This window comes from Micrasema longulum, unplaced genomic scaffold (assembly GCF_059751315.1).
Source record: "Micrasema longulum isolate JH-2025_06_02 unplaced genomic scaffold, ASM5975131v1 h1tg002275l, whole genome shotgun sequence".
Lineage (NCBI taxonomy): Eukaryota > Metazoa > Arthropoda > Insecta > Trichoptera > Brachycentridae > Micrasema > Micrasema longulum.
The window spans coordinates 78,206-85,922 of NW_028279431.1; positions in this window are offsets into that span (position 1 = coordinate 78,206).

Sequence of the window (7,717 nt, forward strand, 5' to 3'; positions counted from 1 at the left end):
TGTTTGTCTGCGTTGCGTCTTTCACACAGCAACATAGGCGAAACACTAATAGCGTCGCTTCCTTACTAATAAAGAACCTATATTCTCTGAGCAGCAAAGATACCGATGTGGCGGTTTAGTGCTATTCCCACCCAAACGTTGCATTTTTTTTTTACAGAAAAATGGATGATGTTCATTGAAGTCGTTTTATGATCTTAACTAATTTTGAGTTTTTTTTTAGTTGAGTCGTTTTCGTTCTAAAGGTGTAATGTGTACCCATTTTCAAACATGAAGTTCAATTTTTTTTTCAAGACTTTCTATTGTAATCAGAGCGGTGAACCATTGGGCCCGTATAACAATAGAAAATTAACTGAGTTGATATAAATACAATAGATCACTGTTATCTTTTCATTGTAATTTCGGACCTGAGATAACGAGGAGATACATGTCCTCTCTTATTAGAGTTCAAATGATGAATATTGATGAAGATATTGCGACAATGTTCTCGCACAATCAATATTCATTTTTTCAGCCTTCGATTTTTCTTTATCTCTCTTCCATACGAAGAAAAAACGTCAGATATAATGGTGAAATACGGTAACTACAGAATTAATAGAAGAATTGGCCTTGCGCCGTGGCACAGTTAGTTAAAATGGCAACCATTAAATTGACGTCGCGAGATCACATCCCACCTCCAAAAAAAAACAAAAAAATACAAAAAAAAAAGTACAAAGATTCCAGTACAAAAAAAACAGGAAATATTTTCTCTCCTTTTCTCTCTCTCTTCCCTCTGTTGACTTTTATGAATTGGAAATTTGAGCAAATGTGGATGTTTTAACAAAAACGAAATGGTGATCTGTTGATCAATGAAAGATCGTAAGCTTGTAAATGCCTAGATATTCATATTTCCTTCTCAAAACAGTTCTCTCTCACTGCAACAAATTCAAACCTTAACATTCCTAATAACTAGAGACTAGAAGACTGCTGCGAGACATAACATAGATTTGTATATACATTATTTTTAAGCGTGTTGTCCTTATTTTTAATATTATTTATGTTAATGTTATAATTATTATTTGTAGTATCCTTTAATAATATGCATGCTTCCATTTTATTTTATTTTGTATTCCAACTCAACACAGGGCACTTAGCCTCATAGAGTTAGAGATATGTTTTTTTTTTTCGTAATGTGTATGTTTATAAGAATAAATAAATAAATAAAATAAATAAACTCCCTAGAGAGGAAATCTATCCTGTCTTCAGACATTTGAGCATTCTTAAAATATTGTTTACTCTAATTTTACTGCGTATGGATTTATACGATCCACCTGAAAGCCTTACGTTGACTAAAATAAATATTTTAGATAAACGTTCTAATAAAAGATTTGGCCATTTTTCAGGAGAGCAGTTTAAAGTTTGGCTTGTTGCTTTTTTGTCGTCACTTATTATTAATTTTCACCTACAATTTGGGAGGGGATGACAAATTAGTCTTTTTGTGGGTGCAAATGGTACGACATGCTAATTTAATACATTTAATGTTACAATCTTTAAACTATTTTTTTCGTGTTTAGCACGTTTGTCTTCTTGACCATCGATATTATGAGGATTTGCGACGGAGGACCGGTTTGATCAATGAGTATTTGAATATAGTTTTGCAGTCACTCTCTTGTAAGATGACTCCCCAAATACTGTGCGAAAAAGACAACTGCACGTCGTACATATTATGCCTAACTAAAATCGGGGTTTTTAAAAAATGGTTTTTGGATGTTCCTTGCTCCGTAAAAAAATTCGTATTAAAAAAAATTCAAAACAAACCATAGAAAAAACTCATCGATTTAGTACCATAATCTAGGGAAAAATGACAGGAGTATAGGTAATGCAGCCCAAGTTAGGCCATCACAGCACTCACACAGACGTAAAGCTTGTATACAGTATTACTTTTCTGTAGAAATTATATTCTATTAAATTATTTTTATTAACTTATGTGTTTTAAAAACAAAAACGTATTTAATGTCCAACTTGTGGTATAGTGGTTAGCGCGTTTGATTGCCGTGTATTATATTAAAGTAAAATATTGATTCAGAGTAATTTTTTTCAGCAATGTTTCGTGTTAATGCGGAAAAAAATTATATGTATTCCTATGAACAATACAGATTTTTTTTTATTATTTGAAAAATATTTTGAAATTAACAGTGATTACTAAGAAACGGACGGTTCGTGGAATGCGTTTTTTTTTAGTGCCGCGTCGCGTCGTAATAATTTTTTTCATTTCTTTTCTTGCTGTCAGGTCTTCTTTGTTTTTGTTATGTAAAAGTTTTGTAAAATTGAAACAAACTTATATTTTCGGTTGAAATTTTTGAGTGCTTTCGATTATTTGTTGATTTTAGTATTTGCTCAGTGGCTGAATATTTTTTGTTGCAAACTGGGTAAATGAAAACAAATTACCTAGAACTTACGTTTGATGAAATAAAAATAAATTTGTGTTATGGAATATCGAAAGGCACGTGTCTAAAAACTGATTGACTCATTTATGTATAAAATTATAATAAAACGAAAAACCGTATTTAATGATATGTTAAGTCATAAAAATTATGAATGAAAGCACTTTTCGAAAAATGTATGAAGATTGAGAGACAACCGATTTGTAAATAAATTTATACCTAGATAAACATCTTAATGCCAAAAAAATTTAGTTTTAATTATTATTTTGTCTTTTTAATCCATGTTTTATATATTTGATACTACGTTTAAAATGCGAACATCAAAATACTAAATTTATTATTTACCACAAATTAACACAGAGATTAAACTAGATTTACCCAAATTAACTGGATTTGGTATCGCAGAAAAAGCGTTCGTTTTTTTAAATTATTATGTCATTGTATCTCTCAGTAAATATTATAAAGAAAAAAAAATGTATTTTATAATAAATTTAAATATCATCCTTTACCTGGGTTAGGGATACCTTTAATCCGGTCATAAATCATACTTAGATTATTACAGCGCATTTCACACAGCGGTAAAAATCCACACGGCACAATAATTTAACAAAGGGTGGGTTGATATTAATTGTTTTTTTTTTTTATACATTTATTTAATTAATACCAGGCAAACGCAATAAAATGACTCATCTCCACTTAATTTCTTTTTTCAGGATTTTAATCTAAAAGTAGCTCCTGAATAATTTTTAAATTAATAAAAATAATATTATAAATGTCGATCCACCCTAATTTTATCATGCCATATGGGTTTGGACGATTCGTGTAAATAAAGCCTGCGTGTTCAATAAACACGCACTTTTGTATCCTTTGGAAGCCTGTAGACTCACCAATACTTGGCTATTTGGATGTATTGGATGGCCTCAACTAGAATTGAGTTGCCATTACGTTTGTATGAAAAAAAATCAGGCCTAGCATCCTATTAAGATATATATTTCATTAATCGTAAAATGACAGGGTCAAAAAATTATGATTTCGTAATTTTAAATTGTTTTTTGGCAAAAAGTGTAAAGTTTTAAGTTTATTTAAAAATGAGATAAATATTATTTTGAAAACCTCTCGCAATTGTGAGGCCAGACATTGTAGGACGTAACATAACGAAGCATTGTTTCTCATAATGTAAACCTGTAATATGTATGTTTTAAGATAAGGCAAAAATTTTCTATTATGACATTGGTGGTAGGGAGTCAGAGAGGTTGATGCATGTCGTAGATTGGAAATTCTTCCTGTCTTGTAAAAAAAAATGTAAGCAAAATGTTTCATCTATATTGAGTAATGTCGTTTGTCTTTTATGTTTATAAATGTATTGTAGCAAGTTTATATTTAATATGTCTCTTCCTTCTTTGAAATGATGTAACATTTCAATTATGAGGTATTATCTAATGCCTAACTTGGAATGGGGTATGTACTCTTGTAAGCGTAAAAAAATATGATACAATGTATAAATAACTAAACAAAATAAACTCGTTCAAAATGGCCCCCAAAATTGAAATATTTGGTTGAATCGTAATAATGTTAATATTCATTTAAAAAAAAAAACTATGTATTTAAACAGCAACCGTATATATATCGTATTCCAAGTAAAAAAAATATTATTAACACGAAAAATATAAACTGGTGTTTGGATTACACAGGGTTTATTAATTAATAATCAGCCAGGCATTTTATTACAAGCAAAACATAGCACAGAAAAATGGTTGTAAAACTTTTTCAGACATGAAGATAGTAGATTGTTCTTTTGATAGTACAAAAATCAGCCATGTCTATATAATATACACAGTGTTAATCTTATATGTTAATGCAAATAGGACATTAATAATAAAGGAAACATTCGAGGGTTGTCCTTAGGGAACCATCCTATTTTCATCCCAAATGAACCCACTCAAATTATCTCTCGTCATTCCTTCACAATATATTCGTAGACAATGGATTTGATTTCAATGAATGTTAGGAGTTTCAAAGGAATAAGATACCTTTCACACTAAGGCTAAGAAGTTTCCTCACTGGTCTTCAATTAAGTAATTCGGTCAAAGTAGATGAATTTACTATTGAGCTTTCTAACACTGAAAAACAATATTAACTGGTTTATTATATAAATAAAACACGAGTGATACTTTAATCCACAAATTTGGAATATCCAGTGACCGGTTTCATCGCTTTCGCGACATCTTCGAGACTGGTATATTTATTAAAAAGTTAAATGTATTTATACAGAACAGAGGTAAGGATACATAATTCAAAGTTATATGTAAGTAAATTAAATAAAGTTATTTTTATCTTAAGGATCATTATCGACAAATTTTCTATGGGTTAACAAATGAATGGATATAATGTTATTTTAATGAGTTTAAGTATTTTATTTTATTGTTGGTGTCCCATCCTTCGTAAGTGTGGTTTTGTAATGATTTCTGAAAAACAAGGGGTAAAAAGTCATTAGTAAAATTATATTACAATGGGTAAAGTAATGGAGAATGCACATGTGTTATCTGTTCATTAAGTAATTCTACGTCGGGTTTATTTTTTAATCTATTAATTTCGAGAATTTCTAATTTGTCAAGTTTATGGCCTTTGGGTGCAATATGAATTATTTTTACATTATTTTTTAATTCGAAGGAATGTTTGTTTTCTATTAAATGATTGGCAAAATTTGAATTATCTTTATTATTAGACCATGATTGTATGTGCTCTTTTATGCGTGTTTTAAAGGCTCTACCCGTTTGGCCTACGTAGCATGTATTTTTACAATCGTTACAATTAAGAAGGTAAGTTCCTGAGTTGGAAAACTTATCTTTTTTGTCTTTAGTATTTACTAACAAAGTAGCTAAGGAATTATTATTATAAAAGGCTGCAGTGCATTTATTTTTATTTATTAAAATAACATTATATCCATTCATTTGTTAACCCATAGAAAATTTGTCGATAATGATCCTTAAGATAAAAATAACTTTATTTAATTTACTTACATATAACTTTGAATTATGTATCCTTACCTCTGTTCTGTATAAATACATTTAACTTTTTAATAAATATACCAGTCTCGAAGATGTCGCGAAAGCGATGAAACCGGTCACTGGATATTCCAAATTTGTGGATTAAAGTATCACTCGTGTTTTATTTATATAATAAATTACAATGAACTTCCATCAAGAATTTTCACTTACAAACTTAAATATTAACTGGTATTACAATTTATCTATCAAAGCCAGGACTACTTTTTAAGGACTAAGTTTTCATCAATTATATTCAATTTCAAATTTTTCGACAAAAACTGTACTGTAAAACGAGTTTTTAAGACTGACGCGTAGGTATTACAATAGAAATGGAGAACTATGATTTGTTTATTATAATAAAAACTGAATTGAAAAAAATAAATGTGAACTGGATTTTAAAATTCAAATTATTAATAGTGTTAAAAATAACCTGAACATAATTAACTTTGTAATTATTTATTATCAAATAAAAAAAAAAGGCTTATTGAAAAAAAAAATTTGTTCAGTTACTGATCGGCGCGGCGCAGCGTCGGAGCTGCACATGCTCTTTCATCGAGGTATTACTAAGAATTTAATCTTAATCTTGTTTTATAATTTTAATTAAATTAATGTCTTATGCATATAGAAGTAATAAATCAAGTCTCTATGTGAAATCTTATTTTGTGTTTGTGAAGTGAGGGCTGAGAGCCCTTGTGTTCATGTATTTTTTTATGATTTTTCTTACATTGAGTTTTAAAAGTCCGTTTGTAATATTTTTTTCGATTCAGTAGTAATTATTTTAAATATGTATATATCAACAAGATTTTAAGTTTTTCCGAATGTTTGTAGACATGCCACTTAAACCAGCCAACGACAGGTCATAAACCCTGTAAATGATTAGAAATATATATTACCTTCTCCTAAATTTTAACCGCTCTGTAACATCACAAAAATTAACAGATAGAATAATGAAAGAAATCTTATTTGTTTATTTAACACTTTACGCACATATATATTTATATATATGGTCGGGCATATTACCTTGATGCAATTTTTTCTAACATATCCTAATCGTTCAGTTTGAGAAAATAAGAAATATGTGGACATATTCTAAGGATTATTAAAACGGAATCTTATAATTATAGACATTTTCTTTTTAAGTCTACTTTTTAGTTGATCAAAACTTTATTCGGAAATAGTGGGAGGGATGGGAAGAAATGAAAAAAGAGAAAGGCGGAGTTCTTGTTCACGACGAGGAATCGACTGCCTCGGGTTCTATTGTAAACTTTTACGGACAGCGGCAATGTTCTCGGCCAATCTTGCGTTCCTTGAACGTACGAATGTTGGCTGATTGATTGCCAAATCGGTCGTCTCAAATTAGGCCACCAAACGTCGAAGAGTAAACTGTGAAGAGCCATCACGTTTATCGTAAAATGGGGGCAATGCATGCAACGTTTGCACTAACGAACACTAATTTTGATAACAACATGTTATCATTTGAACGTGCTTTTCAATTGTGTGACTTACCATGGTGATTTGGCGTAAGAAACTTAATAATAAAAAAATATTTGATAGATGTCATCAAAACAAAATGACCGCCACGGACCGTCAAAATCTACCCACGCCAATTGAAAAACCCTTTATAATCATGTGTTCTTGTTTGCAACGCAACAAAAATTGATTTTGTTCCTCCTCGAATGAAATCAAATCATGAAAGTCGTATATCAATTTCAACGCTTTTTCAGCTCTATTATTCATCGCTCTAAGAATTTAAATAGTTTTTTGGGGTAAAAAAATAAATTATTATTCACCCATGAAGCCTTTTTCAATGATTTTTTTAAACATTCCATAGAACGTCCAAAGACAATCGTTAAAATAACTCTCGTTAATTTACAATCGAGAGGACAATGCCTTGCTTTTGACTGATATGAAATTATCGATATTTTTCTGGGAAATATAAAAATAACAACTTCGTAAAAAAATCAATAAACAAAAATCAATTTACCAAACTAACCATACAATGAACCATAAAGTTCTTTCTTCGAAGATTATGGGTAGAAACGTTTAATAAATTTTCATTTTTATTTCTTGATAAACATTATCATTAAAATTGACAAGCCTGCTACTTTATTAATCAAATACTATAAATACTGGCTAAACATCTTTAAAGCAGCTTTTGAGATACTTTTATTCTCGTTTTTGTAAGCTTTCAAAATATACACATATTTTAAGGGTGCTTTAACTGTCAAAAGGCATTGATGTCATAATCGT